General features: G+C 35.1%; 1 protein-coding gene across 3 annotated transcripts in view; it reads right to left on the bottom strand.

Moving 5' to 3' along the window:
- LOC124430651 (zygotic gap protein knirps-like) overlaps positions 1-27,726 on the bottom strand; it is a 203,839-nt gene that overhangs the window by 28,144 nt on the left and 147,969 nt on the right. The window contains exon 1 of one of the 3 annotated variants that reach the window (XM_046977550.1): positions 4,923-5,785. The exons of the other annotated variants lie outside the window; for them this stretch is intronic. The gene's annotated coding sequence lies outside the window, so the exon portion shown is untranslated. Of the gene's footprint in view, positions 1-4,922; positions 5,786-27,726 lie in introns of those variants that run through there. 3 annotated transcript variants of the gene reach the window in all.

The raw sequence follows: 27,726 nt of genomic DNA, 5'->3' as shown, positions 1-27,726 counted from the left end.
ACATTCATATGTGTATTTACAACAGGGGTGTAGTAGGAAACCGTTCGAAACTCTTACTACTTGTTATATAACATGTAACAAGTTAAAGATGCGATAATAGAGAAAGTATAGCAAACTAAGTGTATTAGTATTCGTGTAAAAAGTTACGGTTAGTCGTGTCTTTTAATTTTAATTAATGATTTTTCTATAAAAAAAGTAATTGAAAGAGAACATTTTATATATATATATATATAATATTAAATCGTTTTAAAGATGTTTCCTTCAAATAGAGAAAGGAGAGAGACAGACAGAGAAACAGAGAAAGACTATTTTCCTACTCTATACCTTTACTTTTTAAAAAGTAAGAGAGAGAGAGAGAGATCCAGAAGAATTCAATAACTGGAGAGATTCGCGTAGCTCGTCCTACTCCGAAATGGAATTTAATCTCTCGTTTATTTGGCGATTAAGCACGCCATCGTTGATTTACTATCTCATAAAAGTCCGAACGCTCGCTCGTATAATAGCACCGTTTCGTACGAGTTCTGTGTACCTTCATCGAAACGATACAGTTTATCGCAAGCGACGTTACATTATAATACTTATTTAATACGCATATGCATACGTAGATAAATTATACAAATACGATTTAATGAGTTTTCAACTATATAAAAGATTTTCTTCTCAACGAATAAAATTTTATCTTATTATTTTAATAACACATTTAGATTGGAACGAACGCACACGTTCCCCTTTTCTATTCGACGATCGATCATTCTCGAAAAAACCTTTTCCTTCCTTTAAAAATTGATTCCTTCGGTAGATTCTGATAAGGAAATGAGGAGAGGGAGATAAATAGAGAAAGAGTGCGAGAGTAAGAGAGAGAGTGAGATAGAGAGAGAAGGAAGATAGTACCAAGTCGACGGAAGCGAGACCGAGTGTCGTTCCCTGTAAATCGCGCACATTATCTCGTCGCGGACAAAGAGCACAGGATTAGATTACCAAAGTAACGGATGCATGAACGGTGAATAGCCTGGCAATGTCGTTAAAGTGCATCTCCGAGCGTTACTGACAAAAGCATTCGAGATAAGACTCCATACCGCAAACTCGCGTGTGTCTTATCGAAAACTCATGTCGTTTTTACGACTACCTCAATCGACACTCTCTTAATCGATTTTAATCAATGATTTCGAGCCTTACCAGTTTGTCAAACGTTAAAAACAAAACAAAAAAAAAAAAGAAACAAAAAAAAAGAAAAAGAAAAAGTTTTCAATGAAAATAATAGATAAATGTAAATAATATGCATATCTCTATAATCATTGTCACTTTTTATTATACTTATCATCTAAAACTGAGGATTAGAATTTATCTCCGTCTTTTGAATCCGAAGATGAAGAAGTCGAGAAGAGGAAGAAGGATGGTAAACAAATGACGAAAAGGCAATTGTAATGGTGTTGTTGGTTGATTGTTGTGTTGGTGATAGGAAAAAAGAAAACGTTAAGTCAGATTACGACCCCGTGACGAGGACGAGGACGGATGGACGGGCCCGCATCAAAGGGGTTAATATGCAAATCCACCAGTCGTTTCAGGCTTGCACTCGATCCTCTCCTCTCTCGCTCTCTCTCTCTCTCTCTAAAACTTGGACCGTTAAATGAAATAAGAATTTTCAAAAAAAGAAAAAAAAAAAAAAAAAAATAAGAATAATAAGAATAAAATAATACTAATACTACTAATAATAATAAAACAAAAAAACAAATGCTTCAGATTGTAAGTAGGTATGTTGAAGCTTTGAATATATTGTATGGAATGATTTGGCGGAACGTTGGTAAACTGATACATCGAATTGTGCATCTCGACGAGAAGTTTGCTTTGATGGCAAATCTGCCGCCATTATTGTTACTTATCGTCCTTTGTCGGTATCGTTTTACGAAATATGAAGAGAGTATGAGTAGCGTGCCAACAAAGGGAATGTTCAGACATTTAAACAAAAGTTTCGATTACGAGTTTTATTGGGAATGATCGTTTTGGAAAATAAGAAATCCAATGTGAAATAGATTTTTTATAGACATATATAAACATGTGTGTGTACATGTGTACGTCATTACTATACCATCGCTCATTTGACTTCACAATAAAACACTAATAAAAGAAAAATTAACAAAGTTACATATATCTCTACGTACACATTATTATATCGTCTGTTATTCAACCGGAAAAAAAAAAAAAAAACTTTGATCGTTTAATATTATTAAATAATCGAACATTGAAGAAATATATTTTAAATATAAAATATGTTGAAGTATTAAATAAAATAGAAAAATATATATTATAATTATTAAGAACATGTAATACCAAAACATTAAATATCTATCTAATGCTTGTAATGCTTTGGTATTAAAAAAGAGAAAAAAGCAAAAAAAGAAAAAAAAATAAATAAATAAGGGAGAATTCTGAATATAAAACCAATTGTTGCTATAATATGAACGTAAATGTTTACAATAAATATATATATATATATATTTATTTTAATCTCTTTTTATTAATGCATATTCGGCCCTGTGTCTAAGTATTTGCTTTTATTTACCAGAATACACGTGTACACGTGCACTGTAGAAAGAATGTTATTGAAAGGGGGGTAGGTAAGAGAAAGAGAGAGAAAGAGAAAAAGGGAGGGGTAGGGGTAGGGGTAGGAGCTGAGTGAGGGATGCGGGATAAGGAGGGAGAGAGAGAGAGAAGGGGAGGGGATTAGAAACGAGAGTAACTCGACGACTTTTCTTAGAACTCTTCACGTGCAAAGTTTGCCCTATGTACAAGTGGGGTAATAACCGTATGAAAGGGCGACAATAGCGGTCGACACACCGCAGTCAATGTTCAAAGGGTATGTTGAAAGAAACAGAGAGAGAGAGAGAGAGAGAGAGAGAAAAAGAAAAGAGAAAATGCGGCAATAAATATATTTTGACATGGGAGAGCCTCGCGCCAAAAAGAGTCTATGCATAATAATTGTAACGCTCCACTCTCTCTCTCTCTTTCTTATGTATAGATCATTTACATACGCATACGGGTCCTTACGACTCTTATTTCAAGAAAGAGAGAGAGAAGAGAAAATAAGATGACTACAAGTCCTTTGTGTGTAACGAAATTACGATAGTGTCTACCGGTAGGCAAATATTATAGCAACAGGCTCCTCTGAGGGGTGACGATAATGTTTTCATTTGCGACTATCCACACAACATATATTTATATATATATGTGTATATACAATATATCTGTATATGCGCGCGCATCAATGTTGTATAATATTTAATTCAAATTAAAACAAACCATCCAATCAATAAAAGTTAATATCAATGAAGATATATATGTATATATATATATATATATATATATATATATATATATATCCATGTATATACATATATTTAGACATGTGAATATATATACTTCTTTATATATTTATTCTCTTTTTTTTTCTGTTCAACTACTGATTCCAGATAGGATATTAGATTAGATTTTGTTAGGACGTCGAAGATGTTCTTTTTTTTTTTCTTTCTTCCCTGTTCTTTTTTTTTTCCTTTTTCTCTCTTAAATGAGAAGGACGAGGAGACGATGAGATCGGTTCGACGAGAGTAAAGGGGAGTCGTCCGATACACGTCGTAATTACATACCATAGTCGTCGATGTGTTATGTTAAGCGAGATTTAATATTTATAACCAGCACGCGCGAGCGCGAGAAACAACATATTATGCAATTTCGTCGTTTACATGGTAACCGATGATGCGGCTAATCTCGCGGTACGTTACTCATTTATTTAACGGATATTTATGAGCGCAGAGCCTCGGCGGTCGTCATAATTTCATAAACGTGTTCCGTGCAACGAGCGCAACGCTTGTAAAGCATATTTCCTTTTTTCTTTTTTTTTTTCCCCCCTTTTTATTTTTCCTCTTTCATCTCTCCCCTTTTCTCTCCTATTTTGATGAGTTCCTTTTTTTTTCTTTTATCTTACTTTTCTCTCTCTCCCTCTCTCTCTCTCTCGATTTTTTTCATTGTCAGCTTCTCTCCATTCCTCATCCTCACCTCTCGTTTTCTTTCCTTTCGATCGACTAAAGTAAGTCGAAGGAGCGCGATTTAGCCGTATTATCGATTTCACGCGATCGGATAATCGCGGCCGAACGAACGAATGAATGTACGAACGGACGCGAACAAGCAGCCCGGTCGGAAGGAGAGTCGTGCGCGCGAGTTGATTTACGAAGGAACCAATCAGAAATAAATCATCTGTTCTACCTCGTACTGACGAAATAAGCCGTAATTATGGGTTCAACGCACTCAAATTTTGCTAATTTGATTAATTTTAGTTTCGATCATACGATCGAATCCCGCGGATCGACGGATATCTCGAACTCTTACGAGTTAACGATGATCCTTAAACGATCTTAAAAAAAAAATCGTAAAGGATATTTAATTCGCATTATTGAAACTTCACTTGATCCTATACGTTATTATATTATATTAATTGGATCAATCGAGAGACTTTTCGATATGAATAGAAAGAGAGGGAGAGAGAGAGAGAGAGAGAGAGAGAGAGAGAGAGAGATAGAGAAAAGAAAAAAAAACACACTGACAACTTCGACAAATCGTTCGTCGATCTAGTAAATTTTTGAAGTACGATAAAAAAAAAAAAAAAACAAGACGAGTGATGAATCACCGAAGATTTCAATGCTCGAAATGAATCTCGCGAGAGACTTCAATGCTGTTATAGTGATTCATATTAGTAAGCGCTTAGGTATCCTACGTAACAGAGAAGAATTTAGCTGAACTCTCTCTCTCTCTCTCTCTCTCACACATACACTTTATTTTCTTTTCTTTTAGATCAATCGACAAACGCAAAAAAAGATTGCAATTGTAAAAAACAAAAAAGAAAAAAAAAGAAAGAACTTCATATCACTCACCTTTATTATTGAGATATCCACGCAATTTCCTGATAGGTAGTTTAGCAATATCACTTAATGAAAGATCCAAATGTATAACCGGTTAATAGTCCGAGTCCGCGATCACACGTTTACACACTGTATATAACTGATTTCCCTTTTTAGATCCTCGAAGGAATGATGAGCCAAGAGAAAAAAATACAAGTGTTTGTTCGAAGAGAAAAAAAAAAAGCAAAACGAAAAGTCATTCGTCAATATCCCCCGAGGAACATTTTCCTTCGAGCACGTGGCTTGTTAATTAACGCAAATTGTGGTATGGATAGTTTTTCTTCTTCTTCTTCTTCTTCTTTTTTTTTTTCTTCTTCCTCTTCCTCTTTTTCTACTACTTTTACTTCTTCTTATTTTTTTCTCGATACGATTGACCTTGAGTCAGTCGAGGAACTTTTTGTTTTATTCAGCGTCGGATAACGATTAGCATCTATCGCCGATCTTGAAATATCTTGAATGAAAAAACAATACGAAACAATAAAAAGAGGAAAGGATTTTTACATAATTACTAGCGACTATCTTGATCACGTGTGATCTCTCTCTTTCTCTTTCTCTCTCTCTCTCTCCTCTCTCTCTCTCTCTCTCTCTCTCTACCTTTATATTTTTCTTTTTTTCTCTCTTTCGTTTCTATCCTTCTTCTTTTTTTTTCTTTCCCTCTCACTTCTATTACTTTATATTTACTCGTCCATTTGCGCGTAATAGATACGTTATTTCTATTTCTATTTATTTTCCTCGTGTGCGTAACGTCAGTCACTCTCTGTCTCTCTCGAACCTCCACGAGACTCGGTGCGACCACGTCGATGGACGGGAGAGGACTGCCGCTTCGCGATCGCTGCGATCTGTTCGACTGCATCGAAGTTGCCTGTGAAGAGAGTCGTGCCTTACCAACGCTACCGATTTCCCCTACTATTGCGGACTCACCTGTACCTGCCCATCTGTTCACGCCTGTCTCATCGGCAACCAATGGGCCCAACTTGGGACCAATCGTTCGACCAATCCAAACACGGCCGGTCCCACGAGATCGACCAATCTGGTAACACCCATTCTTATCCCACTCTTCTGGGACAGTTTGCCGTCCCTCCTGCCTTTCCGTAAGATTTTCTAACATCTTTCTTTCTTTCTCTTACTATACTGCTCCTCCTCCTCTTCCTCTTTATCTATCTCTTCGTTCCTTCTTCTCCTTCTTCTTCCTTTTCGTCATCATTTTTGTATTCTTCTTCTCTTTTACTCTACTTGCTTATTTAGGATTGAAAAGATTTACCATTTCTCTCTCTCTCTCTCTTTTTCCCTCTCATCTCTATTCATCTCTCTCCCTCTCTCTCTCTCTCCCCTTCTCGATTTAATTACTTTTCTTTCAGTCCAGCTTGTATACAACAGGTGGACTTTCTTTTGCTTTCTTAATGTGATATTTAAAAGTCTTGGTTTTACGGTCATAGTTATCGCATATATACACATATATACATACACTTATCCTATCCTACATATACGTTTAACAATTCTGGATGGATTGAGATAGTAATAAAGTTCCGATAAGAATCGTTAATGCGTTACTCGCGGTCTTTCCGTGTAATTCAGCATTTATTGGTATATTACGGTCAACGTGAGATTATGCGAAGCCTCCTAGCTGGCTGGCCGGACTAGCACCTACGATAATCTCGAGGAAGAAGAAGCGTGCCGCGTTAAAAGGAATCTTTTCTATGTGGGCCTACGGTCTCCTATCAAACGTAAGAAGGAAACTCGTAGGTGTACGACGACCACCAGTCTATCTCTTTCTCGTTCTAATCACGCAAGAGGTAACTGTACAATTTACATCCTGGATACGTCGTCTCCGACTACCAGATTTTACGAGCAGCCCGGCCGATCGTATTTTTCCCCAAGTGACAGTTATCGCATTAATTGCACGCTAATCTCGTTTGCGAATTCGTATCGATGGAAATAGGAAACGCAGGTGACGAATCTATACGAAATTCTTCTTCTCTTTCTTCTTCTTCTTAAGAAACACAAAAAAAGAGCAAGAAAAGATATATATATATATATATGTATATGTAACATATATATATAACAAATAAAAACAACAAATGCTACCAATGAATTTCAACGATATCATAGATGAACATTTTAAATCTTTGTACATTTATAAAGCTTCGAGATCTCCGCTATATCGATATAAATTTTTATACCTTGCCCCTGTTATATTCGCGCTCTCTGCGCTGACGTTATACAATACATATACTATGTATATATGCGTGTGCGTCTCTGCGTATAAGAGAAAGAGGGAGAAAGAGAAAGACAGAGAGAGAGAGGGAGAGAGAGAGAGAGATTCGAACGTAACATCATCGACCATATACCACATTCTCCTTTCCGGCCTTTCGAAACGAATTTTTCGAAGGCAGAAAGAATTAAGGATTCTTCGGGTTATAGAAACTCTTGGACCCAATAAAATGTCGAAAGGCGCTCAAAAACGAACGGTCGAAGTGGAGAAGAAGGGGGTGGGGAGAGGGTGGCCGGATGGTGGGGGATGGGGAGGGGGACAGAAGGAGGTGGAGTAAGAAGAGGAGGAGGAGGAGGCCGCGGAACGGCGCCATAAATTAAGCAAGATGTCCACCCGTAGAAATTAAACGATAGAAACCTGTTTCGAACGTAAAACGCTTCTGCTCTCCGTGGTCTACCTTCTCTTTCTCTCTTTTTATCTGCTTCTCTTTTGCTCTCTTTCTCTCTCTCTCTCTCTCTCTCTCTCTCTCTTCATCTCCCTTCATCTCCCTTCGTGACCTGTCCTCCGCACGATGCTTTTTGTGACTAGCTGCTTGGCTCCTCTTCCTCTCCTGTTTCTCTGCCCAACTATATCTCGCTTCCTCGTTTAACGACCGATTTCATTTCACTGAGATAATGCTCGTGGTAGGAGCGCCCACAAATCCGAGGAACTCTCCGACCGGATCGTACATATTTTTAATGGATGCCAGATCTCTTTCTTTCTCTCTCTCTCTCTCTCTCTCTCTCTCTCCCTCTTCTTCTCTCTCTTTCTCTTTCTTCCTTTTTCTATCTGTTTATCTATTTATCTTTCTCTTTTTCTCTTGAAAGGAGACATTCATTTTCGTAGGTACGATCCCCCCCGTAGTGGACGAAATCAGATCCGCGATTTAAAAGATTTCACGTCTTGTAATATAATGCGTGCTTTCGTCGAAAGCGTTTAAAAACAAATCCGGAACAGTTTTACGAGCGACCAAACGATACGCCTGTACGATGTTAGCCAGTTTTCGGTCTAGTCAGATCGCGAATCGAAATTTATTTGTACCTACTTAAACTAAATGGACAGTCAGAGAGGGAGAAAGATAAAGAGAGAGAAAGAGAGAGAGGGAGAGAGAGAGAGAGAGAGAGAAAGATTCCCGGGTGATCAAGATCAATAAAATGAGATACTGTAGAACTACGAAATAGGAATTAGAGAGAAAGAGAGAAAAGAAAAAAAAACGTCGTCCCATTTATTCCATCGTCTTTAATGTTCTTCAATATCTAATTACTTATCAATCGGTAAAACAAGTAGGTAGGTAAATACACGATACGTGTCAATTAATAACAAGTAAAGTGACAGTCGAGTTAATCGAACTTACTCATCCGTCGCTATCAATTCTCTCAGCGGTTTCGTGCTAAAGCCTAATGCCTATTGCGTTTTAACGGCGTTTATCGTATACGACTGACAAGATAACGTCAGCTTCGAGGCGGGTCGAGAACTATCTCGCGAGAGCTATCTTGGAATATTAATACCGACGTGCTCGCACGTTAGAGAAAAAAAGAGAGAGAGAGAGAGAGAGAGGGACTAAATGGATTCGAGTAAGCTTTGTTGAAATCGATATCTTCGAGAGTACGCTCGCTGAAAAGGTAAAAGGTTGTGCTTCTCCTCGCGCGACGACGTTTAAATAAGTAAGGGCAAAGGGTTGGAGGATGCGGAGTATAAAGGGGGAAATGAATTATTTTCAAGCGATATTCAAACAGCACTGACCGATAATTTTAGCGATTGCTGCTGTCGGCCGCTGATATCAGCGGCGGCTACGCCGGCGGCTTACACTGTTGGGAAAGGATAGATCGTGGCTAGTTCTACTAGTATCGTGCATTAATATATTATCGGGTTATTCATTCTACTCGAGGAATATGGGAACAACATGCTTGTAAATAAGACGACGATCGAATCGCTTGGGCCAAGCTTGAGGAAGATCGTTTCAATGAATCCGAGAAAGAGAGAGAACGAGAGAGAGAGAGAGAGAGAGAGAGAAAGAGAAAGAAAAAGAGAGAGAGGGAGGGAGAGAAGATTTCTCTTATTTTCTTTTCTTATTTTTTTTCCCCCCCGCCTACTAAAAGAAGAAAAACTAAGGATCGATTTCGATCTCGATTTCAAAGGGTATTAGAAGTCAGAAAAACGACAGGTACTTAGTACAATAAGCAGTCGGTAAACTAAAAGGTATCTTTTGCGTTATGTTTGAAAGCGATTTAGAAGGATACTTTGAGAAGATTCGATAGGAATAGAAGAAGATAATGAAGAAGAAGCAAAAGACAAATAAGAGGTAGGAGGGGAAGGGGAAAGAAGAGGAAAAAAGAAAGAAAAGCGTAAAATACGTTTTAACGAGTTCTAATAGGATCGAGATACTGGGTTACCCGTCGGAAGGATATTCTCAGTCAAAACGTCGTTAATGTTGACGAAGACTCGTGGCACCACGTGGAAAGGGTCCTTTTGCAAGAGACCTTAGCCCAACCCTCGATGAGCTTCGATCGTCGTAACGTTTGAGGAACGTACGGACTACCGCGTGAATGGTCGTTCGAGTGGCCAACAGGCTCGACCTGTGACCAAAGGATGTTTGCCCACAAAACGATCGGCTCCCTCCGTTAAAGGACGCTTCTGATGCTCCTGCTTTGCTGCTTTGCTGCTGTTGCTGTTGCTTGGCTAGTGCGAAGTAGCCGATTGATAAATGAATCTTCTTCTCATATTTCTCTCTCTCTCTCTCTATCTTTCTCTTTTTCTCTTTTTTATATTCTCTCTCTCTCTCTGTCTCTCTTTCTCTCGTTAAAGTTCAGTCAGTCAGTCTGGCAACGTTTGCTCTTCCCAACGAGCGCATTCGCCACGGTGATCATTAGGACATTTTTGCGTGGCACGTATTTGTCTTGATTTCGCGATGATTAATCGCCAGAGACTCGAACGAACTCGAGAAGTTAATGTGAATGAATGCGTAACGCTCATCGACCGAAAATAAGTCGTTACAGTTTAAATTATACGACGGTATCTCTTTATTTCTCTATCTTCTTTCTCATATTTATTTTTTTCCTTTCATTATTTTATTCCTCGTTTTGTTCTTTTTCTTTATTTTTTGTATTTTTCTTTTTTCCTTTCTTTTTTATTTTATTTATTTATTTATTTATTTTTTTTTGTTTTTTTTTTGTTTTTTTTTTGTTTTTTTGTTTTTTTTATATTTTCTTCCAAAGTACGGAAATAGGTACATATATTACAAGGAATAACCTATGTATATATTCTTGAGTTATCGTTTACTTCGAGGCAACTTGTTCTTAGCTGACAAGTGCAATTTAATAACGTCCTTGTGGTAATCGATTAGGCGAGGACGAGACGTCAGCGGGACTCTCTCTCTCTCTCTCTCTCCCTCTCTCTCTCTTTCTCACACCTTAAAAGCGTACACACGACCAAAGGAGACATACAAATTGCACGTAGACTCGTACACACGACATTCCTACATGCTTTCGATTAACGAGATTGAGTATCCCGGCACTGCCAGTTTTCAGCGGGCGCGCGCGCTAATCCGTGGAATTCGATTAATCGTCTGTGCGTTCTTGAAATCTCAGGAATACCATGTGCGATCTTTTCTTACGCCAGGATACACGTGTGCCAATGTCATAATTTTCTTCCTGGCATAATCTGAATTTCATCGAGTTTTTACATTAACGTCAGAAACCAATACGCGCGATCGAGTTGACGTATCTATCTCTCTCTCTCTCTGTCTCTCTCTCTCTCTCTCTCTCTCTCTCTCTCTCTCTATCTCTCTCTCTCTCTCTCTCTTCACCTTCTTATCCGGTTTTGATCGATTGGGTTTTGTTTCTAAACTAAAAAAAGAAAAAGAAAAAAAGCAAGGGAAAAGAAAAGAAATAAAAAGAGAATATGCGAAGAAAACATTTCCTTTTTCATGCTTAAACATTTTCGATGGTTCGTATCATCGAGCCAAATCGTCTTTCGTGTTTTGGTATTACGACTAAATGACTATTAATCTCGATGAATTTATCTTAGAATTTATATATATATATATATATATGAGGAAAGAAGAAGTGATAATACATAAAAAGGAAAAAAAAAGTCGAAAATAAAAATAATTGGGATATATCTTTTGATTCGTAAATACAAAATTCGTTTACGCATTCTTTCAATACCCCATAACACTTTGTAGATTTTAATCAGAGTGGACTTTGAATCTTTCGATTTATACATACATACATATACATATATATATATATATATATATATATATATATATATATATATATCTACGGACACTTATAACAGTCGAAGGGCAAAGCTCGTTTTCGAAGCCGGACGAAGGCCGTGTGTGTTTCGTGTGTACTCGTTCGCGAGTCCGACGTTCACGGCTACGTAACGTGCTGCCAACGAAGAAAATAGTCGTAAAGCAGTCGCGGGGACAACTGGTCCTCGAGGATTTAGGACTCATAAAATCCGAAATCGGACCTCCACGGTGCGTTGTGCAACCTGCATTCCTTCCGACGTGCACCATTGAAAAAAAAAAGAAAAAAGAAAGGAAGAAAGAAAGAAAAAAAGAGGAAAATGGAGGGGGCGGGGGCGGGCGGGGAGGTAACGATGGCCGATTCTCTCTTTTTTATTTCCTTCTCACGTGACACGCAAGGATTCTTACTTACTTGCGCACTTTCAAAATTCCTTTTCTTATGTGGATCATAAAAAAAAGGAGGAAAAAAACAAAAAAAATTAATGAATAAAATTGTCGCAACGAAATTAAACGTCGCCGATTGTATTCGCTCGTGAAAATTATTTTCTCCCTCGTCATTTGATTATTTGTTAAGAACGAAGAAGAGAGAGAGAGAAGAGAAGAAATAAAGAAATTTTCAGTAATTTATCGGAACGATTGGAAAGTAGAAAATCCATGACGAGAGTGCAAAAAAAAATATGTTGAAATCGGTTGACGAATCGATTGTAAAATTTATTTCGAGGTGTCCAAATCAGAATAGGTTCTTAAATCTTGAGAATAATGTAACACGATAAATCTCATTCCTTTCCGTGTCGATGATCAGGACCGACACCTTGTTGTCGGCATATATGTACGCACATTTACGCACATATGTACGTATATATACAGTGAGTCTAGAAAGTATTTGTATACTGATTTATATGAAATAAGATTTAGTAAAATTGTAAAGTTTATTAACTGATTTTTTATAAATAGTAATAGATATTATATTTTCATAATCTCTAGAGTGGATATAGTCCAAAGCAAAAAAAAAAAAGAGAACTTATTTGTTTTTTATTTACAAAATTAGCAAAAGATTTATCTTAGAAAGATTTATTTCAAATTGATCAGTGCATGTACGAATACTTTCTAAACTCACTGTACAACGTGCGAAAGAATGAGTTCATATCCTCGGGAGCAATATCGAGTTCATATTAGACCCATCTGTCTGCCACCACCTCTGGTGAGTTTCCACATGAAGGGCTTCCACATGAACGAGTTTGTACACTGCAATAAGTTTTGGACGAACCAAACTCGACCTTACGTATATGTAGTACAAACGTATACATACATTCGTATGTACTTTGATACATATACACGTAAATAAGTATGGTAGATACATCCAAATTAAATACGGCCAATTGATCACGAATCCAAATACCTCGTCGTAACAGCATCGTGCCTTTCGTGTTTTCATACATCCGAGAGAATTCATTTTCTTTTGTCGTTTAGAAACGACGATAAATAATCCGTTTTCCTTTTCTCTTTCTCTCTCTCTTTCTTCTTTTTTTTATTACTTTTTTTCGGTTAGGATCATATAAATCTCGATTGCCCTCGATATCGATGAAATATTGAAAATAGATAGACAGATAGATGGATAGATACATATACGTAAAAATTACAGTCAAATTTTTTTAATTGAAAAAAAAACAAAAAATTAAGAGAAAAATTATTTTTATACTCCGTCAGTCTAATATTTAATTAATTTTTATATTATCTCTGTTAATGTTCAAATTAATTCAATGAACTATTTGATACAATCTATCCAATATATATATATATATATCGTTTTTTTATTGCGATTTTTCTTTTTTAATTTTCATTGCGATCGATAGTACCATATTTGTAGGTATTAGAGAAAGGGCTGTACGAAGAGATGATTCGAAAAGGATTTCTCATTTGAAGAAAAAGTCGGAAATAATCGCGATGGAAATCGGAGCGAGAGAAGTCCGTCGGGCACGTCGACTTCTTTGCGAGAAGAAACAGGATATATCGAACGGATGCGCGTCCTTCGAAAAATGGCAGGATCTTGGCTTGGGATAGGGCGTGGGCGAATCTTCGATCTCGAAAGCCGCTGGAAGTCAAGTCTCTCGCGGTCGGCATATCCTACGACCGGCACGACCCCACGGAACTGGGAGCGCTCACGTATCTCGAATCTACTTTGTGTGTCCTTCCATTGGTCCGCGAGAGAGCTACAGGTACACCCGCCGTATAACCGAAAGGATATACGTTTCAATGATCTACGAGCCGGATCGGATCGAGTTTGTACGATTCTCCTTGCGAAAGTATTCCGTTCGAGAGAGTTCTTTGAGAAAAGATAGAGAGAGAGAGAGAGAGAGAGAGAGAGAGAGAGAGGGAGAAAGAGAAAGAGAACGAAACTCTTGTTTGATTCGTTGATATGATAAATGACATTGATCGAACTCGTTATCACGAGCATTGTCAACTTTTTTACCCTAACTTTTCTCAGTGGAAAAAGTAAAAGAAATAGAAAAAAAAATATATAAAGAAAAAAGGAACATATATATAAATATATATATATATATATATATATATATGAGAGAGAAAGAGAGATCATAGAAGTTAGGAAAAAGTTCTTGCGATATCTCGTGAATTATATTCGGAGAATCTTTCTAAAGTTTTCGCAAGATCATCGAAGAGGAGAATCCAAGGGGGAGACTCGAAGTCATTGTCGTCGAGGAGAAAAGATATACTGTGAAGGAATACGTGTGGTACTCGTGTTAGGATATCGGATACCGAAGGACGCGTTCGACGGTGAACATCGGGGATGACGAATCAACAATGATCGCCAACGATCTCTTCTCTTTCTCTTTCTCTCTCTCTCTCTCTCCCTCCCTCCCTCTCTCTCTCTCTTTCTCTCTCTGGCAATTTGATTAACATGGATGGTTGACACTCGATATACTCTCCATCTCACTCTTTCGTATTCCTTGAAGTAAGAGTGACAAAGTACCTAGTTACCCTAACTAGACTTCGACATCTGTCCGATTTGTCACGGACCGTTTTTCCAGTCCGATATTTCAAGGTAAACCTATAAGAAGGAATACTCATAGTCGTATAGTCGTCGGCCCTGTGAATAATTGCTGAATACCGCTAATGAGAGTCTAGTGATGGATTCGAGAGATGCGGCATACCATACTCTCTACCATGTCAAATCGTAAAGAGTCGATCGAGAAGAGGGTAGTAGATGGAGATGATGGCTTCCGTTCTTTGCGTTTATGTTACGTGCGAAAATACTCTATGTATGTATGTATGTATGTATGTATGTCTCTTTATGTCTCTCACGGCTGTCCGAATTTTTTCTCTCTTCTCATAGCATTAAAGAGCTTTAGAAGGTAAACTTAACAAACGGATTGACAAGACTCCCGACGTTAATGCCCCTTGTAGGAACTTTTAATCGTTACGTCGGTAGTTATAGATATACATTACTCGATTATTTTTATAATATAAATTTAAATAATCTGCTAAATAATGTCGATCTAAACGTCTAATGTCTAAATTTGAAAATTCATTCTCTCGGGGATATTATTGTTAATAAACGTAACGTTTGAGGATAAAAAAAAAAAGAAAAAAATCGAACTACCATGTAAGTACTTATTTATATTGCTCACTTACTTGAATACCTATGGGATAATATAATAGATCGTTTGAATTGAAAAGAAAAAATAATATTTAAGGTTTTCTTCGAATGAATCGAAGATTCGGCATTGGAAACGGGCACGAGTCTCTTGAAACGTAATACCTTACCCATGGGTTGACGTAGCTAAAGAAGAAGAGCCGACTACCAGGGCCTATCTGAAATTGAATATCGCGTCTTCTCTCGTTTTCGCGATAAATCGACTGCCCACCGCCTACCGCCCACTCGCGAGACGAGCATATTTAATTACAGAAAATCGCCCGACCTTCGGATCCGATCCTCCCTCGCTCTCTTCCTCCTCTTACGAGCTTTATGAACTCTCGAAGGATTCTCTCGATCGAACGAGAAATAAATCAGACAACTTATTTCACCTTAGAAAAAGGATTATATGTTCAAACGAAGTGGTTGTATATATTAAGCGAAATCAAAAGAAAGAAAGAAAAATATATTCTATATTATGTGTTCAACTTCACCAATCGACACTATTATTATTATTATAATTATTATTATATTATTATTAATTTTATTGCGGTCTACGATCATTATAATTCTAAGAAGAAAGAGATTGTATAAATATTTATATATATATATTTAGATAGAATTTTTAAAAAATTTTTTTTCACGCTGAATATCTCTTCCCAGTTACGATCATAAAATAATAAAATAAAATTACGTCCCAAAACAATTTTATTTTCGATAATATTTATTTAAAAACAAATAAAGAATAAAAGAGAAAAAATGGAAAAAAAATTTTTCCCAGATACATTTAAATATTTATTATAGCGATCAAACAGCTCCAGTAAGATAAACTTTTCCTAGAGTGCGATACATCGATAGTTCCAGTGTATCGATTCGTCTCGCGAAGGTGGATAGGAGCGATACCCGTCCGTTTAAATGCGCTTAATGGATGAGAACTATAAACTACCGACCGAGTGCATAACACGGAACCACTCGGCGAATATCGTTCCGCACGATTGAACGCGGGTCCTATGGACCCCACAAAGCTCTCCTCTCTCTTTCTCTCTCTCTCTCTTTTTCTTTCTAATACCTAGGTACCCTAGCCAAGTCTTTCCATCCTCTTGACTATCATTACGAGACGTCATTGTTTCTCACACTGTATAAACTGCACCCCGTTGTGGTATACGCGAGACCCCTAGGGTGAATCATACTAACCCATCATAGTCCTTTCCCGTCATGAATATTTTTAATATGATCACGAACGCGAACTGACCTAAGCTTTTTCACACAGTGATAAAAAAATGTCAGACTTCGATAATACGTTCTTTTTTTTTCTTTTTTCTTTTTTTTTTTTTTTTTGATAAATACACATTTTGCCGCACTATGGATATTTAATATCATGGGTAGTATGTAATATAAATATCTATGGTATTGCAAAAATGTTTATTAGATATTATAGATATGCAATATTCTACATATTAGATACTATCAACAGTATCTAATATGTAAAGTATAGATACGATCAACAACATTTTTTTTTTTATCGTCCTCTAAACATTCTCTTTTTCCCTTCCCCCTTTTCCCTACACAGTATTGCAAAGTATCTATCGGATACTATAGATATGCAATACTTTATATATATTAGATACTATTGATAGTATAGTATAGTATATATATATATATTAGATATTACTGATAATATCTAATCTGTAGAGTATAGACATTATCAATAAAATTTTTTTTTATCGTCTTCTAAACATTCTCTTCCTCTCTCCCTTTCTTTCTCTCTCTCTCTCTCTCTCTTTCTCTTCCCCTTCCTGAATGAATATCTTTTCAATCGAAATCTCAAAGATCTTATCATAAATTATGAAACAACAAAGGAGACTATGAAGTCGTTGAGATAGTCCATAATAGTTTGTGTTACGTTATATAAATGTTCGTATAAGGAAACGTAAATATTGCAAAAGCCGCATAGACACATACCTTTAGAGATGATACGACGAATGATATAATTGCCCTTTGAAAATGCCCTTTCGTAGAGAGGTGTCCCTTTTATCTCCGAGGAACAAAACCGCAAAAGCCACAAATCTAGCCGCACTTGGAAAGAACGCGAGCGAACAAGAACACGAACACACGCACACACACGTATACATGCACACATATGAGCGCTACATATACACATAAAACACGCTGTTGAAACTGACGACACGTTGTTCGATAAATTTTCTTCCACTATGGGATCCACAAGGGCAGAGGAGTATGAATGGCGTTACGGGCCGACGAACACTCTGAATATATATATATTTATAGCCATGCTCGTTGACACGGTAGTCAAAATATTGGGGGAGTAAACCGTTAGAATCCCCTCTCCCCCCCCCCCCCCCCAATACTACCACTCACTCATACTCGCACATCCATTGATTTTTCTTTCCTTTTCTTTTTTTTCTTTTTCTCTTCGACTTTGAAAATCTCACCTGGAAAAGCGAGTGAGAAACACACGGAGATATTTCACTATTCGCACAACGAATGGTCCGTTTTAAAAAGAGAACATTATCTTTCTTGTCGTTCGAAACGTTGGTACGATAAAAAAAAAGAAAAGAAAAAAAAAAAAAGGAAGAAAAACAGAAAAGAAAAGAAAAGAAAAAAGAAAAAAGTACGATCTTACGGTAACGACGATGAATCTTTGAACGTTCTAAAAATTCTTCGAAATCCATTTAATTTCATGGATCGTTTATAAAATTTTACGAACATTATGTTTTAAAAGCAATATTCGACTCTTACTTACCTCCGAAATTTTTCCATAGGTAATCCCATAGTAACGAAAGCGTAATAAAAGAGGGAACAGACGTTTTGAGGAGAGGGAGTCGGTGTCCTCGCGGGACGAGTCATGTTTTCAAAGGACATTAAAGTCTCTCCTCGTGAACTTAACTGTGCCGGCTATTCTTGGATCGAGCGAATTCGGCCAGATCGAAAAGAGGAAGATAAAAACGAAGGAGAAAGAAGGTATTCGAGATATTTCTCTCTCTTTCTCCCTTTCTATCTATCTATCTCTCTCTCTCTCTCTCTCTTTCTCCTTCTTTTTCTCGAAAGAGGACTCGTCCAAGCGCTTTATGCGAGGCTCATAAAAAAAGGTACAACGATTTATAAGGCGAGCCACCATAGAAATTGGGCCAACTCACGACAGAGCATCGTTCTCAAAGGTAGAATATGAGAATGAAAGAAAAATTTAAAAAAAAAAAAAGAGAGAGAGAGAGAGAGAAAAGGTATCTCTATCTTCGAGGCATCCGATTGTAGTCCTTCTTCATTCCACTTTTTATTTTCTTAGGTTGAAGCGACGATTCCAACGCCGAATAATTGATAGAGAGATCCTATCGATATTGTTAGAGTCATTCCATAGATATTTGTTTACGATACCGCAATCTATTTTGGTTGAAAAAGAAATATCTATTTATCGGCTACACTTCTTGGTAAATTTTTATTAATATTCGAGATTTTCAAGGTTCGTGTACCTACCAAATGTTAATACAAGGTCACATTTAGTCACAATGACTACGCGTTATATGATTGCCGTGTGTTCAGGTAAAAATATATGGATGACAAATGACATGATCATTTTGTCGATGATTATCCAATCGAGACACACGTGTTCAGGTAAAATTGAAACTAAACCTACATATTCCTTAATCATTTGTTCTGATATAAAAGAAGAAAAAGGAAAAGAGAAAGGTAAAAAGAAATAAATCTTAAATTTAACGAAAAGAATTTTCAAGACCTAAGAAACAAAGTCACGAAAGTATTTTCTAAAGTTAATTCTAACACGTATATTTTTATTATTTTTAAAGTTTCAATAGCGAACGTTCGAATACTTTATATATACATATATATGTATTATACGTATATAAAAATATGTATGTATATGTGTGTATATATGTACGTAAAAAAAAAAGGATTATCGTCAAAGAATAATAAAATCCTATTATTTATAAATATTTTTCCTTTCAATCCGAAATAATAATATCTATTACGTTCCTTAACGCGTCAATGACGCCTCAAAGAAAGAGTATCGCAAGTATTCACGTCCGCAAACCGCACATAATTTTATAAAGAAACGAGAGATACAATCTTGAAGGCATCGCGTTGTTACGTGTCCAGCCTCTAATACATACGCTTACATACTTACTTAATTCTAAACTTTCTATTTTCTGAAATCTGTTACGATTTCTTTGTATCAACGTTATTACAGGTCGAAAGGTCATCCTTACCTCGTGAATATCGTTATTTAGTTGATCGAGCACGTGCTATCGATAATTCACGTTTATCGAGAGAATCGGTTAAAAAAATTTTTTTAACAGATCGATCGACTTATTGTTTCTTTCGTCTCGTATCTTGAAAAATTTCGATCGTTTCGAGATCAAGAACGCCCACAGGGGCAAGTAAACAGAAAAACTTACACGTTACAATGTTTCTGGGAGTATCCCGAGTCGTAAAATCTCTGAGAACGTAAGGGACGACTCAAAACTCAAAGTAGTTTACACCGATTCCAATTTCGAAATCAGGTCGAAACAGGTTTAGTTACGGTAGTGACGTCGGACTCCGTTAAGATTTACGATCGATTCTTAGTAGATTTTGTGGCATTCTCAGTAGGATGCGGTCACCCACAATGAAGTCGATGTTGTGCCGTATCGTAAATTAACGAAACGAAGCGAATGTCGTAAAGGTTTATCGGTAAGCACAAAACGTATTTTCCCAAGAGAGGATGGATTTAAAGGGTTAAAAACTCCCAAATTCCAAGTGTTGCAAATTCAAAAATTTCTATTACTTTTTCAACTATTTATTTTTTTCTTTCTCTTTCTTTGTCAACATTTTTATCTCGATATCTTTCTTTGTTCGTTCGTACGTTAACATTAACTCGTCAAAAGGAAAATCGTCGAAGAAATAAAATTTTTCGTTTGTCCTGACTGTTGACTTATATCGTAAAAATAAAAGTTTTGAAAAGTTACCACAATGTCCGGTGTTCACCTACCTGTCCCATTTCTCTGTGAAAAGCCTTTGTGCGTCAGCTTTGTGGTGAACTAATGTATACGACGAACTATACAATGTAACGTGACCGCAAGAACACAAAGTGAAACGTTTTATAAAATCGGTATGCACAATTCGTACAAAAGGAGGAACGAGTGTATGTACATATGTGCGAGAGAAAGGTGCATAAACGTTATCTAGGTAAACGCGCAAGAGTCTTCGTGCTCCTTGGGGTGGGTCATGGGTCATGCCAGTAACGGTACATTCTGCGTATCGTATTTCGTGAATCGCTCCTTGATACATTTTATCTATTCGAAACTTTTCGTCAATTTTCTTGTTTTCTTTCTTTCTTCTTCTTTTTATCTATTTTTCTTTTCCTTGGGGTCTTTAGGATTATTAGAATATCTCAATGATTGTTATCGCGGAAATGTTGTTATATACATATATAAAAAGAGAGGACTCTTGTCAAAATTGTTTCGACATGTAATTTTTCAAAATTCTAAAAGTAGAGTCAATCGATTTGGCTCGTGAATGGCTCATATAACAAAGTATAATATAATATATAATATACGCGTGTGTGTGGGTATATGTGTACATATAAAAATGATAGAATCAACGACATTCGTATGAATTTTCTGGATTTTAAGATTCGAACGGAGAAAGTTTAACCATTTTCGCAAAAAGAAAGAATTATTAATGACACAGTCACCGATAGTATCATAACAATTCGGGTCAACACGGTCGTCAACTCGCTGTTCTCACTCTTTATCTCTCTTTTCTCTCTCTCTCTCTCTCTCTCTCTCTCCTTCTCTTTCTCTGTCGAGTTAATGTCATCGCTCTTCAGAAGAGTAGTCACCCAACAACACTGGTCGGATTTATACCGTCTCGCGCTCGAGTACGACCGTGCCAGTTTTCCACGAGGACGATTACGATATCGAAAATAACACGATTCTCTACTTGACTCCGCGCTTCCTTCGGTTCTTCCACTTGGCAATCACTGCGATTACGATGTTCCGAGCGGTCCGTGTCTATCGAGTCCGTTAAAACTCGCCCGCTTCCTCTTTAGATGGGATTTTACTGCTCTCGTAATGGTCCTGCCACGACCACTTTTTTTCTATCTTTTTCTTTCTCTTTCTGTCTGTCTCTTTCTCTATTTCTCTCTCTCTCTCTCTCTCTCTCTCTCTCTCTCTCTCTCTCTCTCTCTTCCTTTTTTATCAGGTGAAAGGTGACAATTTTTACTTCAGTTGAAATCGTTAACACGCATTTTAAATATATATGTAAATAATTATTCTCTTATAATCATTTGTCCATTATATATTTATATATATATATATATACAATGTCAAAAGGACATTTATCGATTTATAAACATATCATAAATATCCTAAGTATCAAAATTAAAAGAAGGAAAAAAGGAAGAAAGAAAAAACAAGAATATTTGTTTAAAATAAATCATTACTACATACATAAAGCTTCTAGAATGAATATCAATCTTGTAAACGAGATTGTACCTTGTCTTTATTATAGGTAAGAAATTATGAAATATTATTGTTGAAAATGACACAAAATGATAAAATGGAAATTTAACAATAACGTTATTTATATCTTAATATTTACAATTTTCACCCTTTTCGCTCCTACGTATTGTAAATGTCATCAGTAAAATATGCAGCTTTTAAAATCCATTAATTTAAAATTTTCTTTTCTAATCCGAAAGGACGGATGAAAAGTGCAATTTGTTTTGAAATCCCTCATAATATTTTTCCTTTATTATTCGTAGTTTTCAAATACGGTCAAAATTACAATTGGAAATTTTATTGCCCCATAACTGACTTAGGGCAAATTGTTTGGGAAACTCTCGAAAGGTTAAAGGGTTTAGAATATCTTTGGGATTAATCAGAGAAAGTACTATGTATAGATATATTCTAATACATAGGAAAAATTATCAGCCAGGGATTATTTACAAAAGGAGAAGCAATTCTCGATTCGTAAATCATTTCTTTCGTTGGGAACGTTTCAACTCTTTCCATTGTTCGAAGATAGTATTGCGATGTGCTCGATGTTGTAATGTTCGGAAATAATCGAATAGATCGATATTTCGATATCTCTATGAAAACATCCTTATGTAAATCGTTCTAGATTTTTTAAATCAAATGCACAGCTGTTTGCCAGGAAATCTGTGAAAAATGTTTTTACAGCCGTTACTAATTTAACTTCTATGTCATCTTATACAGGACCATGAGTGACAACACTATTGTTACTTTACAATTGTTACTTCAAAGTATTCATTGTATGTCTTTAAAATAATAAATGAAATATCGTAATTTTTGATATAAGGTTGAAAGAGAAAAAGATTAAGTATCGATCATATTGGGAAAATATTAAGTGTAAAAAAAGATTTGTTCAAATAAAAGAAAAAAGAAAGTAAAAGAATTAGTACTATAATGAGGTTAATTATTAAATAGAAATTTTTCCTGTCATTTTAATTTCAATAATAAATTCTATAATATATTATACCATTTGACATTATTAAGTAAGATTAGAATCTATCGTGGCAATATATCGCATTACTCTAAACATTCTTATCTATTTTCTTCTTCTATTATTTATATATTACTTATCATTAAATAAGTACCTATAAATAGTTTAATAATGACTTGCCTTTGTATTACGAAGAAAAAGAGATAGATAGCTAGATAGCTAGATAGCTAGATAGATAGATAGATAGAAAAAGAGGAAAAGAGAGAGAGAGTGAGAAAGAGAGAGAGAGAGAAGGAGAGGGAGAGGGATAAAAAAGTATGTACTCGTTTTCGATCGATTATCCGTAAAATCACTTCCCCGAGAGAAATTGGCCACAGCCGGTCGTTTGTTTCGCATTGTAGTGTATTTATCGAAAGATTAGAGATTAGAGAAGACGAGGTGCTTCGTACAGACTCTTGAGCTTAGCTAGTATATATATGTACACATAAATACATACACACACACACACAAATCTCTCTGTTTCTCTTTCTCTCTCTCTCTCTCTCTCTCTCTCTCTCTCTCTTTCTCTCTTACTATGGTCAATCTGCGGATTAACGAGCGCCGAGCGCCACGGCTAACCAGATTGCTGGTTAAAGTCCGTCGAGATAAGATTTCACCTGCGATACTCCTCGTCCGGGACCCCGGTAAATGGATAGCATCGACAGAACGGATTAAGTACCTTCGGTTAAAATCTTGTCGACGGGACAGTCTCCCCGAACGAGATTTTCTTCGTGCTCACCTTCACGGTGAACGAACACTAAACGAACTAACTGTGCAAGTATTACACCCGTCGCTTACCGTCTAGCGTTTGAAATTCTTTCGATGGGCGGCCACGTATTTTCCATTCTATTATTCGTTTCTTTCGAGTTGAAACCGAACGATAAAGGAACTTTTAAAACGTCTATTATGAGAAAACTGTTGTTTGATTTAAAAAGTGAAGAATGTTTGAAACGCCTACAAATTGACCACGAACTTTTAAGAAAATCCTAGTTCTATGAATTCTATCTCCTATGGGGATTATCCTATAGGTTAATACGATGACCCCATTTGCTTTTTGAAAAATTCGGTATATTGTAAATATAACGAATATGCAAATAAAAAAGATATATATATATATATATGTGTGTGTGTGTGTGTATGTGTAAAAGTAAATACATGAAAAATTATAATATCAAGATATAATTAAGAAATAATGCTAGACTTTTGTCAAAAAAAAAAAAAAAGAACAAAAAAAAAAAGAAAAAGAAAGAAATTGTTTCCCCATGCAAACTATCCAGATGAAATGATCCATGATTTATGGTATTGAGATACATAAGAAAAAGATTTCGAATATTATAGAAAGAGAAATTATTTATAATAATTGTATAAAATTTCTTTGAAAAAATAATATGCATGAATCCAAGAATATTGAATATCGTTTGTGAAATCAATTATTAAATTTCATATATCTAACTCAGTATACAACTATATTGTTCCGTAGATCTGATTCATTTACTATTATCTTTTTCCTCAAAACTTTCTTTAAACTATTCGATTACAAAAATTGCAAAATTATTACGTTTAGATTTGGATTTACCTGAATTTTTAATATTTTTGATTTTGTTTGTTTGTTATTATTATACTTTAAAACGTCTATTATATTTTCTCAAACAGATGAGACAGATTTTGATTGTTTTTTATCCTGAGTATAATAATTTTTTCAGTAACATAAAATAGACGTTGTCCCGATTGTTTGTTCCTCATTGAAGAAAGCTCTTTAAAGTCATAAAAAATGATTAAAATAAAAAATAAAAATCTCATCATTTTATACAGTCGTTCATGATATTGTAAAAACAACATACAATTTTACAATGAACCAACTATCCCCGTAAAAGAAAAAATTATTCCCTAGGTATTTGATCTGAATTAAATCCTTTTATAAATGGATAATATTAGAGAGAAGATTTATGAAAAGATTTCAAAAACATAATAAACAAAAGTTAATATTACAGGAAGAAATATATGCGTTTAAGAAAATTATTTTTATTAAGTTATAGGAGAAAACTTGTCCTTGACCCAACTTAAGTTATAAATTATGAGGTATTACAACTAGTCCTTTTGTCCTCTTTTACACCCGTACGACGACTAACCAATGTGACTAAGGGTAAGTGGTTTAAGCCAAGAAAAAGGATTGGTTTTTACACATGAAATGCAGTGTACAATTTCGTGTACAATTGTCGTGCACAATGACTTCTAGGAATATCTGAAAGAACAAAAATATGTACTTTAAATACATTCATAGATTCTATTCTTTAGATCTTCCACTGAGTGAACTTCTCGTCACGGAGAATCAAATACGAACTGGTTACTGAATCCTTAGGGAATACGCCATTTTGTTACCGACAATGAATTAGCTGGGCGTGGTCGGTAAGAAGAAACCATAAGAAGAAATGGAAAAATGGGATTATCCTAATACTTATAAATGCGACAAAAATTGTCACTGGAGTTTGGAGAGAATGAAGTACTGGTTTCTTCTTGTTACAACGATAGAAAAATTTCACTCTTTCAAACATTTTACTATTTTCTCCCATTTTTCTTTATTATTCTTCAAAAGTTGTCATTCTTAGTTGGTGAAATAAATCATTGTAAATAAGTCATTTCTTAGCTTCTTAAAAATATATATTGTTTATATATATATATTTTTTTTTTTAAATATTCGTATTACTTTAATTTTGTTTTATAATTATTATTTTGGCATATCGAGGGGGAAGAAAAAAATAAATAAATTATTCAAATTATATATATATATATATATATATATATATATATATATATATATATATATATATATGTATGTTGCTTTCTTACGCGTGCTCGAGTGAATAAAGGAAAAATAAGACGAAACGAAACGAAACGAAACGAAGATAAAGGAAAGGAAAGGAAAGAAATTTACCAAAGGGCAAGGACAATCCTTTGTCGGGCGTGCCAGGCAAAATCGTAAGGAGGGTTGCGGACCACTCAAAAGGAGGACCGTAACTTTCGCGGTTTCTGCCCGCTAATCTCCACCACAAAATTTATTTATGACACTCGCTGAACCTCACGCCATCTCCGCCCATCCTTCTGAACAGCAGAACTTTCTGTTGCTACTCTTTCCGCCTCCATCTCGACTGCTTCCGAAAATCATAAACTTCTGCGTCTCCTTTCATATTATTATCTTCACTTTTCTTTCACGTCTCTACTTCCTTTATATCTTCGTTCCCTTTTGTAAAAGTAATATTTTTATTTACAATCTAATATATCGTTTTAATTACTATACGGAGCTATAACATCTTTATCGTAATGGACTTTCTTTTATATGTGTGTATGTATATGTAAGTAGGATAGGTTTAATTATCGGTGTAATTATTTTTTAATTAATTAAATCTCTATAATACAATTGTTGTTTGCTTTATTTAACAAGAAAATTTGAACTTAATTGAAAAAGAAAATTTCTAATATAATTTGTATTAATAGAAATTATAATACATCGAATAGGTATAATTTATAATCGACGAATTTTAATTTTAAAGATATAAATTAATCGGTGATACTTTTCTAATGAAAATATAAAATAAGATTTATATAATACTGATATATGATTATGCGTCTTTAAATTTAAATAATGTTACGGAGAGTTAAGATTGTCAAAATCCTACCTATTTAAGATATTTTATTATATACAGGGTATTTAAAATGAAATGCCTGACCTTTTTCTTTATAAAAAATTAAAACGATATAGACGTATGTATATACAGAGTTTATATTATATTAATTAATTTACAAATGATCACTATTTATTTTTAAACATTCGATCAGTATTTATAACAAAATATCAATATGTAAGTGAAATAAACCCGACGTAATTTCGAAACTGATTAAAATATTTTATATATACCGATCATTTATTTTACAAAATACTTACTTTAATAATTAATAAAAGTTCTGATTAAATAGAAATTTTTAAAAATCAATTACCTACTCCATTCTTCGAGATTTTTTAGGTTGATTTTAATATCTACAGAACTTTTGACTCATCTAGAAATTGTTTATTGATTTAAGAACTTTCGACTCACCTTTTACTTCGTAACTATTTTCTATTTCTTTCTATCTCCATACGCTCCTACACGATCTATCGAAGAGAACGAAAAAAAAACAAAAAATATATATATATACATATATATATATATATTTCTCATCATTTATAAAAGTATCTGATTACTGTCAGACATTAAATTTTTTATCGTCCGAACATTTTATAACGATTTAAGTTTTCGATTACATTGAAACAAATTTAGACGTTCCTAGAAGATTTCACTTTAATGAGTAATAATCGATCGAAGAAAGAAACACATTTGGTCGTACGATTAAACGAAACTTATGGAAATATTTTTGTCTCGATCTCTATTCGATTTCATGGTTTTTTTTTTTTTCTTTTTTTTTGAAATGGTTTTATTTTGATACAATCACGAGTATAGTATATTGGAAATAATAAATTATACTCTTTACGCCTACGTATCGATCGTTAGTTACGAAGTTTAAACTAAATAAAAATTATTGAAAGTAGAAAAGAGAAAGAAAGAGGAGAGTGAGAGAGAGAGAGAGAGAGAGAGAGAGAGAGAGAAGGAGAGAGAGTGTGAAAAGGAAAAAAAATTCGTTCGCTCTTTACGTAAGAGATAAATCGATCAAGAAATTCATTCAACGATTATTTACTTTTCCATTAAATAAATACGTTTCGAGTCCGATCAACGTCGATATTAAACTAGACGGATGACTCGATCTCGGCAAAATTATCGGCTTTCCTCGCGTCGACTCTTTGAATACAGATTGTACGTAGGAAGATGGATGACGTCTGATCGACAAGTAATGAAGATCGATACGATCGTTCCGCCATTTGTTCTGTTTGTCTCGCCTGTTTGTATCGTTGGCCTTTAAACTCTGGTAAGGGCACTTCGAAAAATTGCAAGTAGGTTTGAAGGAAGAAAAAAAAAAAATAGAAAAAAAAGGGGGGAAAAAAAGACAAGAAAAAGAAAAAAGTAATAATATTCCATAAAAAGTAAACAAAGACAGCGAGTAAATTTTTGCTTGT

Source organism: Vespa crabro, chromosome 19 (assembly GCF_910589235.1).
Source record: "Vespa crabro chromosome 19, iyVesCrab1.2, whole genome shotgun sequence".
In the NCBI taxonomy this organism is placed as follows: Eukaryota; Metazoa; Arthropoda; class Insecta; order Hymenoptera; family Vespidae; genus Vespa; species Vespa crabro.
This window is presented reverse-complemented; position numbering and strand designations above follow the sequence as displayed.